At 43.4% G+C, this 14,077-nt stretch overlaps 1 protein-coding gene across 1 annotated transcript in view; it reads left to right on the plus strand.

Moving 5' to 3' along the window:
• The first annotated feature begins 1,590 nt into the window (after positions 1-1,590).
• The window catches only part of LOC145457641 (cytoplasmic dynein 1 light intermediate chain 2-like), a 163,004-nt gene continuing 150,517 nt past the window's right edge, over positions 1,591-14,077 (plus strand). The window contains exon 1 of the mRNA XM_080335869.1: positions 1,591-1,614. The gene's annotated coding sequence lies outside the window, so the exon portion shown is untranslated. The remainder of the gene's footprint in view (positions 1,615-14,077) is intronic.

Below are 14,077 nucleotides of genomic sequence, written 5' to 3' on the forward strand. Positions count from 1 at the left end.
GAGTAAATCACCGTTTCTTTATTGTGCGCGACGTTGAGAGAATAGACAGTGAAAGCTTGTTATGAGCGCTACCGGGGCATGCCCCGGCTAGGCATTCGCAAAGCGATAACACGCTCTGATTTCGGTATATATAGATTGCTGTGCGTCTATAAATGGTAAAGAATTGTTATTAAACAGAATTTTAGGTGGGGCAATGCCCCAGTTGCCCTATAGGACGAGCCGCCACTGATCAATATTAGAAATAGCATATGTTGAAGAAATTGCTGAGAATCTGATGGTCATACAAGAAACCATACTTTGCAAACAATGCGAGAATAATAGGAGCGAAATTACCCTGATCCCCCGTGGACATCTGGGTCTGTGTCAAGAATGTTCGTCCGATGCTGAGCGCTGCATATTCTGCTATGGGAAATATCGCAAAAGATCAAAGTGTATGGAGCTTGACGGTGCAGGCAAGACAAACGTGTTTCTGTCTATTGGACTGGTAACAAGGTAGTACTGTGTAATGACGCTTTAGTTCGCTTTAATATGTTCAAATACTGTAATCGCTATGTTCTTGATTATTACTATCAGGAAGCTTTAAATGGCGCTAACATTTTCATGCCCTGAACATAGTTGAGAGTTAATGAACGTTTATTATGTGGATAGTCAGTTGTCGCTGCGTAATTGCATTTGTGGTTGATTGAGGATGAGGTCATATTATTACGTATAAAATCATTGCGTGACGTACTTGATATCTGAAGGATAAGACTAGTATGTGTATTGTTGTTGACACGTATATTTGGTTCGCCGTTTAATCAAGTACCATATGATTAAGATATATTTGCTTGTTTTGTGTTAACCGTATTGATGTTAAACTATTATTAATAGTGCATGACGATAACGGGGTTTGACAAAGCGAGACTTGTGACTAACTGCTATAAATGTAAATAGCTGGGCCCTGTAGGGATAACTAGGGTATTTACGTAAACACCAGTACTTGTCCTTGACATGTTGTTCAATGTCATAAGTAACTAAAATAAATACCCCTCCCTATAATAACGTCACAGATTCTTTACAAAGTCAAACCTGTTACAATGAGTGTTTATAATAATCTCTGTTGTACCGTCTCGTACAGTGAGGCGTTATAACCGACCACGCCTTATGTTAGTGTCGGGACCCTCCACCCTAACGGGATAGAAGTTTAGGATTCGTGGTAAATCAGATCTATGGTCTGTGAGACACGGTACATACGAATGAATAAAAAGCTTGAAACACCAGTACCATCGAACCCAGAGATATAGTAGATTGTGATCAAAATACTATTGTAATTGAGTGTTGTGTAATGACACAATATTTCATGAATGAATTTTTCGGCAGGATAGGCCGTCACATGAATTATATGTGCAAACCAACCTTGGAGCTGCTTTTCGGCAGGACAGGCCGTCGCATGAATTATATGCGTAAACAAACCTTGGAGTATTGAAAACGTTTAATATTCGTGCATGTTGATGAATAGGTTTAGATAAAACTTGTAATATAATTGAAGCATGTTTACCAATTTTATCAGGTTTTACTCATAGAAACCTCATTCCACTTTGCATGGTTATGATTGGAGTATTTGGTTGTATTAAGGTCTAGTTTACTAGTTGTACCAGATTGGTTTAAAGTTCTGGACCTGGAGGTCATTGTCTGATTGGATCCAGCTGCTGCTACCCTTATCACTGCTTCGATCACCATTTGTGGATGCTACAAGGTCACAACATCAACACAGATAAGGAAAACCAACACTGTGAAGTAAAATCGAACCAAGTGTGGACTCTCGCAGTAACAAGCGTTGCTGGAGCTGCACTATAATAGGGTTGCCATACGTCCGGAATTTCCCGGACATGTCCGGAATTTCGCTGAAAAAAATGCGTCCGGGAGGAAATTCTAAAATATGCCAAAATGTCCGGAATTTTGGAGGCTTGAAGTAGGCTCAAAAGTTTTTCGTAAATCAATATGAACAATATTATTCTCAATCAGATTTATGCTATTCGAATTTTTTTTTCACGCTGCGCGCGAGTTGATGCCACTTACGTTGATGTTAGTATGGGCACCAGGCTCCGTCCTCGCAAAAAATGAAATCAAAAATAAATAAATAACCACCAGATACTGAAATAAGTCTCATTGTAATCGTAATTGTAAGCTAACGGTATATTCCTGGAGTTGGTTAAGGCCGATTGGATGCTTCAGTCACAGACATTGGTTCCAAATCTTGGGGTCCTTTGCTTTTATCTGGGGATCGCGAAGATGTTGGATGTAATCAGCTTCAAGAATACGCCGTGAGTAGGTTTGGAAAAGTTGAAATTTTTTTGTAATCAGTTTATCAAGTTTTGAGCTGGGCCAAAATGTTGTAGTTCACCAGATGTGCAACCTGCTGGTGCTTTTTATAGGAGCCTAATACATGGAAGAATCAATATCATTGACAGAATTCATTCATAAAATGTAACAACCAGATGCATATAGTAAGTGCCCAAGCAGTTACATCGATTACCATATGGTGGGCCCAAGATCAGTGCTTTTGTGGGCGGAAGGGGGCAGAAAAAATGTTTTTTCGGACCTAGTTAAAACACACAACTAGATAGCCGCACCGACCTAACAGTATAGCAGGGCTGTCAAACACAATCCCGACACGCCAGACACGGCCCGGGTGACGATTTCATCTGGCCCGTGAAGAAATTTATTGCGGACCCAAGCAAGTAGCAATCACCGAGCTCACATTACAGATGGCCCTATTCATGACCCATGTTCCCTCCATCCCTTTATACAGTCGATGAACAATGCGTTGCTAGTGTGACGTCATATTGGCAGACAATGTGTTATACCCCATTTTAAATCTGCTAGTGGGCGCTAAAGAGTGTCCGGAATTTGCTTCACAAAAATATGGTAACCCTACACTATAAACGTATTGGAGGCACCAAGCTGGGATTATTACTTCTGGTGTAGCACGTTGACCTATAAATGTGTTCAAAGACGACCATCGTTAAAACTGCATTGTGGCCCTGATTGCGTCTGTAATTTCATTGTTAGTTACGTTGTCACCAGTATATCTACATTTGGTACCGGGGTTTTCTTCAACTACAGTTCCGATTGGAAACGGAAGACCTAACAACGGAGTTACAACACCGTCCCCAACTCTTATTGGCTCGCAAAACATATCTACAGGAAGCCAATTTATCATTACTAAAGACTCGCTATCTAAACTTCTGGAGTTGGAGACTAACGACCACAACTCATCACTCGGAACAACATCGTGGCCTACCTTGGACGACCCGACCATCTCCAGCGTAAAGCGGGCCCTCGAAAACTCTACTACGGGTCTATAAATCGAATCTATTGTTATTGCCATGCGAAGAATATTGAAACTATTTAAAAAGAAGAAATCAACGGCGGCATCGGCGGAGCTAAAGCAGGGAATCCGACTGCTTAAATATACCCAAAAGCGTCACGAAGATGTGCGAGACCAAGAGAGGCAACTTGCTAAAGATGTGGCCGACCAGACAAGAGTCCTAAAGGAGTTCAAAACGACCCTGCCCGAGGCAGTGAAGGTGCTGGAAAAAGCAAGAAAAGACGTCCGGCGGGCTCAAGCTGACCTGAAGGCCGTTTGTGACGCCACTTCAAAAATTACTGGAAAAGTTTCCACAGACGTATTAAACGAAATCTTGCAGACAGAATTCAAGTTGGGTAACGCCCATGCGCAAGCGGTAGTAGACAAACAGCATCCTCCTCACGCCCTGACTGTCATGCCCACAGCACCTACTCCGGCCTATGATCCACCAGCTATCCGGATGGTCAGGGAGACTCAGCCTATGCCCACCTTCACCGTGAAAAAGGGGTTTGATTATCATACAGTAACGGCGGTCTACCCTACGCACCCAGACGTGAAGACTGATGCCCCATCTCGACCGACACCGGTTGCCCATTCACTGATGGCTCCAACCTTTAGAACAAAAGGGAATATGCATCCCGCGATGAAGACCAAAGGTGCTGCGAACACGCCCATGGCATATTGGACACCTAAGGGAATGGCGGCAGGCGAACCAATGAGAATGGACAGCGGCACGGACTCCGAATTGGACAGTGAACATCTCCCCACATTCCGGAAACTGGTGTCGAGACCTCGAGATGCAAAGAGTCAGCAACGGGACAGTGACAAGTTGGGTGATGTTGGGACACGAAGTAGTCGGGCAGGAAACTCACCGAACGACGCTAAACACGTCACTTTTCATGGAGAAAGGGAGGAGTATGATGAAGGAGACTCGGAGGCTCAATCAGAAGATTCTGATTCTGAAAGGGCGACGACATCCGGACTGCAGAGGCTTGTACAACAAATGGAATCCGCACAGGACACCCTCCAGGAAGCTACTCGAAATGCTTTCCTTAGAGATAGTGGCGCTTCCCGAGAAATTCTCCGTGGTCCTGAGTATTACGATGCGGGCTATCTTCCAAATGGCCGGGGAAATCCTGGAATGCCGCGTTTTGCATCTACTCCAGATGCCAGTGATGATGGCCGCCCAATTCAGCCGCGCTCGCGACAAATGGAGGTAATAGTAAACCCAACGCTAACTACACCTGCTAGATTTCAGTCCGAAAAGGAAATGATACAGTTGATAATGGATCCGGGGGACATGCCTCTTCTCAAATGGATGGAGAACACAATGAGACGGTGAAGGTAATACTGATGCTGATATAATATTGATGAATGCAATGCAGAAGAAATTGAAGAATGCTGGGCGTTACAAACAAGCTGATCAACTTGGAAACTTCTTCAACACAAACTCGGGAAACGCCAGTTGGGAATCCGTTATGAGGTCACTATCACTTTCCAACCCGCAAGGAATTGTGAACAATGAAAAAATTATCAACGATTTCCGAAGAACGTATCATTGGGAAGATGAACCCCTACCCCTACTTAACAGCGCCCTGAAACAACTGGAGATAGATATGGACGACCTAGTGTTTGGCAATCCGGACGGACTGCGACTTTTCCGCAATTTGAGACAGCAGCTGCCGGAAGCCCTCAGGTTGTTAATAAGGGGATGGGAAGAAAACAGCTGGCGGAAAGTCGCAGAAGAACTCCAACTGTTCTGGAACTCGGAATTCCAAGATGAACAGGAATCGAGTCCGACGATTCAGAGAACCCGAAGAACGCAGAAGAACGCGAGTCACCCTTGCCGCCTGTACATATCTATAATGTACAGCCCGCTGGGCCTGTGATACATAGCTATCCCACTCACCCTAACGGAGATGGACAACTGGGAGTACCTCCGGAGCCTACCTTATCTTCTTCACATCCTCCGCCCGAATTCGAGGCAACGCCACCTCGACCTCCCAGAGTGGTCCCTTTACGGCCTCTTGTGATTACAGGACAGGTTTCACAACTACGCCGAAATCCTGTTCGCAACGCAAGATTAAACCGGTCCCCTACTAACGTATCGATAGGTATCGGGCCAGGCAGACGAGCGCAAACTTCTAGGAGACAAAGCGCCTCTGCTGGACCCGATACCCAGCCTCTACATATTTCAGGGTCAGCACAATCCGGTCAACAACCAGGAACTTCAAGCCAAAGAAGCCCACGAACGGAAGGAACACAGGATTCTGGAGTGGGACCAGATAATACGCAAATCACTCCGTCAAACAGTCAGGAGGCTCGCCACATCGCGGAAAGCCAAGGTGAGAGGTACAATTTCCTTGGAAATGCTAATATCTTTGCCTCATTAGGCTTGTATTTGAATCCTTCCCAGGGCCAGGCCCTTTCGGTATGTTATTACTGTAAGGCCCCCGGGCATCAATCCCGGAATTGCGTTGCCAAGTTTATCCTTTGGCTAAACAATGAGGTACTCACTAGAGATAGCGAATTGGGATGGATAATCCGTAAACGTGTACGACCGGTGCCGCAGCGTGTTAAGGAATCTGCTGAACGCAACTGGCGTCCGTTCCCTACTACCCATGGATTATCGACTACCCCAGATCTTGACCGGTATCTCATATCACATGGTTCTCCCTCGTTAGCAGAAAGAACAAATCTATGCGAGGCCTATTATAATAGTAGAACTAGAACCCGAGATAAAACCACTGGCAAGACAGGGACCAATGGGGCCCCAGGGGACCACCCGCGAATCCAATTCCTAATAACGGCCAGGTAGACTGGGTTGCGCCTTCATATAGACAAGAGCCGCGTCAATACGCCGCCTCTTACTGGACAGATGAGGAATTAGAACAAGGCTTACGCGTGTCAAAAAACGGTTGGGGGCGCTGATTGATCCGGTAAATCAGCTCCCAGAGACAATATTACCCCAACATGTTAAAATTGTACATAATGCCTCGTTACCTTTGTTTACATTCCTTGATGCACTGGAAAACCCCCTACAACCGAATTTCACGGAATTATTCGGTGGACAACTTTTATACTTAGTGGATACCAAAACAGGCACCAAATTCCTAGCCGATACGGGCAGTATCCCCAATTTGATTATGAAAAGCGTAGTAAAAAATAAATATCCGAAATGCTGGGCTGAACGACAGCCACTTGATATGAAATTGCGCGGAATAGGAGGCTCGTCCCGAGTCGACTCCTTAGTGATAGTACCTCTTGACGGACTGCAAGTTCCATTTGCAACTGGCAAGAGAGTTCCTCTTAATATTGTGGGGCTAAAATGGATTGATAAAGTACAACAATTACCGAGTATAGATACTGAATTTAAAACTCCGTCTACTGATAATGAAGAATTATCATTGGCAACACTACATAGTATGACTTTACGCGATAAAAAGGACGGAACCAGAATTGGAAACAGTCCTTGCAAAACTGTGACCAAGAATGGGTTGGTGAAAGCTGCAGAACAGCAGAGCGTCGAGACGGCAACGGCCGCTGGCGCTGGCGTCGAAGTGGCAAGGGCTGCTGACGCAAACGTTGGGTCGGTAAACACCGCTGACGTTACGATAGAAAAGAGAGACTCTTTGGGTGCCGAGCAAGGAAGGCCTGCTGACACCTGCCAAAATCGCGCCGAGCGAGGAAGTCCCGCTGACGCAAATAGAGTTCACACTAATCAAGGAGGCTCCAATGATGTAGGCAATATCAGCGTCGAGTTGGCAAGGGCCGCTGACGCAAACGTTGGGTCGGTTAACACCGCTGGCGTTACAAGAAATCAAATAGACTCTTTAGGTGCCGAGCAAGGAAGTCCTGCTGACACCAGTCTAATTCGTGCCGAGCGAGGAAGTCCCGCTGACGCGAATGGGGGTCAAACTAATCAAGCAGACCCCGAGGATGTAGGCAAAGCTGTTTGTCCAGATGACGGTAATGCATCAGTGCGGAATGATCCCACGACAGCCGCCGTCATGCCTACTTCACTCGACAATAGTTCCAACGCAGCTACTACTCATTTTCCGGATATGAGTCCGGAGGAGACTAAAGAGGAGTCTGGAGATTTTAGTATGCAAGTCTCTCCAGAACAAGGGCCCCCGTCGGATCAAAGTTCCGGCGGCGTGACGTTAGGCGTGGGCACGCGCCGAGATCAGAGGTTAACACGAATAGGTAGGGAAGTACCGCTGACGAAAAAAAACCTCGCCCTCTCCCCACCAACTGCAAAACCCCGATTATCGCATAAGCTAAACAGAAGGATGAACGGTCTGGTAACCACGTACGTTCTACAAGAGGGAACCAGTTCTGAGGTAAATACTGACCTTGAGGTCCTGCGCCCACAATCAATTGAGCTAGCGAAATTACCATATAAGCCCCTTGATTTGACTACGCCAGAAAATACCATTATCGCCGACAACGTATGGTCGGAGGTCTATAAACCTTTTGCGATTGAGCTGGAAGATCTGCGATGCCATCTTAGCACGCCCCAATCTATGAAGTACAAGTGCGACATCGAACTAAAAGACCCGTCAACTAAGCCATTTGTCTCTGGTCGCTATAATATGAAAGGGGAAAGCCAGACCAAAGGTTTACAAGCAGCTATACCCTTGTGGTCAGCAAATATGGAGTCATGCGTGACGAAGCCAATAACGGAGAAGTACCAGCAGCACATAAAAGAACATGGCCAGGCTGATGGGAAAAATACAATACCTATGGATGCCAACATTTCTCTCAGCGCAAAGACGGCCGAAGATAACTTACTCCTCTTACGAGTTGGGTTTAAAATAAAGGAAGTGATTTATCTCAGCACGATGCAAGCATTCACGTCAGATGGATTGTACCGATCCTATTGGATAGAAATGGCGGCAGAAGATGACGATCCCCGTGCTGCTAATCCGAAAAGGGAAGAAGTAACCCATATTTTGAGTGAATCTCAACAAGTAAGAGTACAACGAATATTGATGTACCATTACCGGCATGCAGAGTGCTAAGACTCGACAAATGGATACCGCCCATGGGAAAACATCCATGCGATTGTACAAGGCAAACTGAAATTAAATTTTGAAATGACCGAAATAAAAGACACCTTGATAAGTTGCGATAGGGCTGTAGTCACGACCTACGGTTTGGCCGCGGCACACCGACATACGAAAGGGTCGACTCCCCCCTACAAGGAGCACGGAGGTGACGGTATGCTATGTCACATGGCGACTGAATTGAACGCAAAAGTTCTAATGAATGAGGGGATCAAAAGGATGAACAGAAAGTTTGTTCATCCTAGCAAGTCAAAGACGACAAAGATGCTTGGCCGGAAGATTGTTATCAGCATGAATGCGGCGGACCTGAAGACTGAAGGGGTGAAATTGCTACAATCTCCAAATCCCGATGTTGTGCTGTGTACAGGGCCAATACCGGTGAAATGAGTGCAATTGGGAAATTGAAAATACTGCAGGGGGTCCGTCATGTGTTCACAAAATGATTGTGTTGAACTTTCAGGAATTTGGCTGCACAATGAATTCAAACGGACAAAACCTAAAACGCGTAACTAGAAATATGCTGAATCAGCAGGAGTGCACTTAATACGAGAGAATAATTGATAGTAAAAAAGGGGATTCATGTTGGAGTGTTTCACATGAAAGAAATCGATTTTTTCATGGGGAAACATGAAATGGGACGTGTTGCACATGTTCCGGGAAATCAGGTGTATAGTATATGTGGTCCAAAAGTTTGATGCATAAAAAATGGAAAAAAGATCTTGCAAAAATTTACATGAAAAATCGAAAAAAGTAGATGAAATATCGATAAAGTTGAAAAAAATTATCTTAAAAATTGGACAAAAGTAGCAAAAAGATGCACTATAGTATTCCTCTCAACAGCCTGAAACACCATACTACATAACTTCTGAGTATTTAGAAAGCTGCCGGAAGCTGTAAAAAAAGTTGCAAAAGTCGCAAAAACTTGCCCTAGTGATAAACCAAACTTCGACCTCCAGACCCACCCACCAGGATATGCGAAAATTTTACATAATTTATGATTGAATCGGTCAATAATATCGGGAATTGCATATATATTGCTATAATATTTTATCCTCTCTCTGCCCTCGTATTCAGATTTACCGGTAGAGCTAAGTGAGGTGTTGTCTTGGAAAATGTAGGCCCGTTATTAATAACTATTCGGGCGGGCCCGTTGGTATAATGACTTCGTTGCATGATGTTATATCGTAAACTCCTGTTAGGTGTGGCAAGTTAGCGTAGTTGTATAATACACAGCTACAACACCAACGGGTTGTGGGTTGAAGTTCGACCGAGGTCAACTCCAGAATTCCTACCTAATTAAGTGTTGGAGGTTTATCTGAGCTCCTCCTCGCCATATCATTCGTCTAAGCGGTGTCTTATAGAAAGCCTAGAAGTGGGCCGTGCTACAAGTCGGCAGCTACGGAATAAGATTAAAGAAAATTGGCCTTGTGTGAATGATCATAGTAGTCGACAAACACCATGAATACCGCGAACAAACAAACTCTTGTCAGCTATGTCAAAAGATATTGAAATCGTCCAAACGTACTAAACTAACAGACGCACACGATTTCAAATCGGTATTTCTTCACTGGCTAATAATTTTTCTCTGTGGAATAGCATTTGTGGGGTTCAGATTGCCAGGACAGGAACATTCGGCGCTAGCCATTTAGGCCCATAACGAAGTTTTCGGTCAGCATAAGTGCCGTCCTTTACGGCCAAGGTATTCCAGCTACCGATCGTTCTGGCACACCTCTCAGAGTCGCATGTTTCAAGGCCTGAACCTTCATATGTCTTGGTGCGGTAATGGCCGACGTCGAATTGCCCATATGTATATATATAAATCAATTGAGGGGGGTTTGGGGTGCGGCAGTTACGGTCCTGTGTACTATACTGTTAACACATGGCAATACCGGTCACTTGCAGTTTTCCTGAAAAAAAAATCTATCGCATTTAATCTTCATAGTCATGACCTGACACTAACTTTTAGTTAGAGTAGTTGGTGCTTTAAAATAATGCTTCCTATCTGATACCCGATCTGATAACCTGCTTACCAGGTTAGCATTCCTCAGATGTAGTGTTTTCATCTATTTTGAAAATGAATTAAATTATTCAGAAATGACCCGGGAATAGTATGCGCTTAGTTGGCCTTCCTTTGATAGTCATTGGTATTTTATTTCCGTCTCTACGACCCCAGAGAATAAGCAAACGACCCCATTGCGGTCACGGCAGCAATTTATCTCGACGGCGTTACAGCCATTGCTATGCTTGGACATGAAATTAACCACGGAAACGTTGCACCTATAGAAGCCTGTAATATAAAAGAAAGATATCAATAGTCCCTGTCTAGCAGTCGAGTTTTTTAGGCCTAGTTTTCGATAAAAACCGAAAAACTTAAACCGCTACTTACTTTAGTAAGTATGGTTTCGCCAAAAAACTGTTAAAATTGAAGAGAAAGATAGTCTAAAACAGAGGTTCTCAAACTGGAGAGGGGATTCGCGACTCTTGAAGGACGTGAAAGCATCTGAGGAGAGGCGCGTAGCCGCCAGACAGAAATGATGTTTCTTGATGTAGCTCAGTGGGCCACATGGGAATTTCGAGGTGGGCCATATGGGCATTTTGATATGAGCCATAGGGGTATGTTGAGGTAGGCCACAGAGCTATTTGTATAATTGTGTATTTAGTCAAAGATTAGGAATATTTGTTGTTCCATAAACTCAAAACATATATTCATATTATCGAATTTTTAAGCCGACTCTGAGCAGATGTAATGACACGTATGGAGGTAGGCTACATGTACATGTCGAAAAGGGGAGGGCGACACGGCGTATTTTGAACCCCGGCTACGCCTATGATCAAAAGCTAATAGCAACTAAAATAAGTTCGATTATATAATAAATGGACCTTACTTCTGAAGTAATCAAGTATTCCTGCAGGGTCAAATATCGTATGCCGTTCAAAAGGGTGTGTCTTAAACTCGGAGTGTACTTGTTGCAGATATATGGTATCTTCCGCAGATCGTATAATATTGTAACATCAAAATAGTCTTAATTGCAATTTATTATCAATTATCAACTTGAAGTGTACGGCACTAGGACAACGAATCGTAATGGATTGAGTATTTAGAGCGGTGCATAAATCTTTGGAGTCGATCTAAAATGTCCGGCCTTGAAATCATTGTACATAATGTAAGAATCGCATGAATTTTTTGTGTCATTGGATTGAATGTTTTGACATTGAAACTTCAGTAGGTACAAGACATACGCACAGCTTGCATCATAGAAATTCGTTATTACTTCGCTGTAGTATCCCATTAACAGAAATCACGTTGAGAATTGTTTGAAGCCGGCCGAAAATCGTTTCGCTACCACAGTTATATTTATTCCTCACCATAGTGGAACTTCGTGGATGCGGGGATTGGATCATTGTGTTTCGTTACGTGCGTGGAACAGTGGGTGCCCATAATGTATACAAGAGCTATATGGGCTACCACTGCCGTACTTGTCGCATCCTAAAATCCTCTAATTCGTGGGAGATCGAACAACCCCAAAATTACTACGTTAGTCGTTTTTTATAGAGGAGATTTATGCCATTGAAAAATTTATTGCCGCTTCACGTGATTTCGTGTCGCTGGGGGTATCGATTTTAATATGAATAACAAGAACAATGCGCATATTTTAGACAAATAAGGAATATTGGCGCCAACGAATACCACGCATTTAACTGGTCCGACTCTAGGCAAAGAGGTGAGCCACAGGACATTTTCCAATCGAAAAATAGGCCAAGGCTAAAAAAGGTTGAGAACCCCTGATTTAGTTTATGATCAGGTACGTTTGAGCTACGCTCAAGTAGGGTAATGGAAGGGTTAGGCACTAAAATAGCTAAGATAAATGAGCGACGTGCAACCATTGTGCATGATTTATCTTTAACAAAATGTTAAACTGGAAATCTACTCGCGATTTACTCCCAGCTCGTATTGATTGCTTTGTGTATAGTCCGAATTCCATATTTGAGAAGTGTGTCAATAGCCATAACACCCTCCATGCCAGCAAACAATGCATTGAGATTGCAAACATTCTGGTTGCTCCATTAAATATTTTTTGACATGATAAGGGGGCCCAAAATTTTTCGCTATCATCAAGGAGTGTGTCGAAAAAAGCGTGAGAACCACTGGTCTGAAACATAACCATATGAGCAACTATTACAAGCAGTAAAATCGACTTGAATACTCTACTAAAAATGCACAGTTTTGGGCGGGAAAAAATTGGATTAGAAGTACTCTAAAACGTAACATAAATAGTAGTGTAAGAGACAGGACAAATCCATTGGAGTGCTCTCAAAAAGTGCAAGTACTTCAAATGCTGTTGAAGCAATCCGTTGCTATCTCCAGAAAGCGCCCGATGACAAACTGCTCGTGTTCAACTGCAGAGAAGGTTGGCGACCTCTGTGCCACTTTTTGGAGGTCCCATTCCCACAGAAAGCTTCTCCTCACAAGAACGTGAAGGGGGAGGTGATCAAAGAGACCATGCGTCATCCTCTCGCATTAGTTTATCAGAAGGAGGTCTTCACGAGCATGATTGTTTTCGTCGTAAAGCTGGTCGTGGGATTGTCGTTGATGAATTATTTCAACGCAAATTTTGTATGCAACATATTTGTCGACTATGTTATACGTAGACGGCAGTGTTGGGACAACAGGAGTCCACTTTTTCTCTGATGACTTGACTAGACTCGACTCTCTTTGCAAAAAATGTCTTGACTTGACTTGACTCGACTTTGCAAAAATGTGGATAGACTCGTTACTCGAATCAAAATTTTCGAGTCGATTTCAGGTCATCAGGTAATCGGTGTCAGCAAAGTCCTGCATCATGTTATCGACCCCCCTGATACGATCTGTGTGAGAAAAGAGTCATAAATAGGGCGATTTGTTTTTGAAATGTAAATAAAAGGTCAAAATTAGGTCAAAATTGTAGCGTTAGGTCAAAAAATGTCAAAATTGTTTACAAAGTTCAAACGTTTTTGAAACCTGCATTTCGTTTGTATCGTATATTTTGCACTGTCGGTGAACTTAACATTTGACATTCTACAGCTCATAGCCTACTATAGCCTGCTCATAGTGAATCATAAACGGCCAAATCAAACAAATAGGTTGACATAGTGTTATGCTCAACGTACCGCAATATCCTAACTGAAGCAAGACTGCGTGGGAATTGCATGGTTCTTATATCAAGAAGCGCATGATGAAAAATTGTGATGTAGACACCATTGCCAACATGGTTTGTCACCAGCAGTGTACGCACAAATCTGGCGTTCTCAGCCAACAACTGCTGCTGTTGAACGTTCTTTCTCCATTCTTGGCAAGCTACTTAGTAAGTACAGACACTTTCTTCCCGATAATGTAGGAACGTATCTTTCGTTGTACTACAAAAATTTTCAAATATTTTCACCATAATGCTCAAAATGTAATTACTGGACTTCTTCATAGGGTCAGATTTCGTTAAAATAACGTATTTTCATGTAAAAGATGTCAGTTTTGGAGGCGAACAAGTTTTTTCATGCCAAACTACTTCGTAAGGACAGACAGTTCCAACCAGAAATGAAGATAAGCAGTACAATTCTAACATTATGTTGGAAAACACCTATTTTGCTTAACGTTAGGTCAAATTTGGTCAAAATTAAAATTTTT

The sequence above is a fragment of the Botryllus schlosseri genome, chromosome 2, assembly GCF_051294905.1.
Source record: "Botryllus schlosseri isolate E-star chromosome 2, Bs_hap1, whole genome shotgun sequence".
Taxonomy (NCBI): domain Eukaryota; kingdom Metazoa; phylum Chordata; class Ascidiacea; order Stolidobranchia; family Styelidae; genus Botryllus; species Botryllus schlosseri.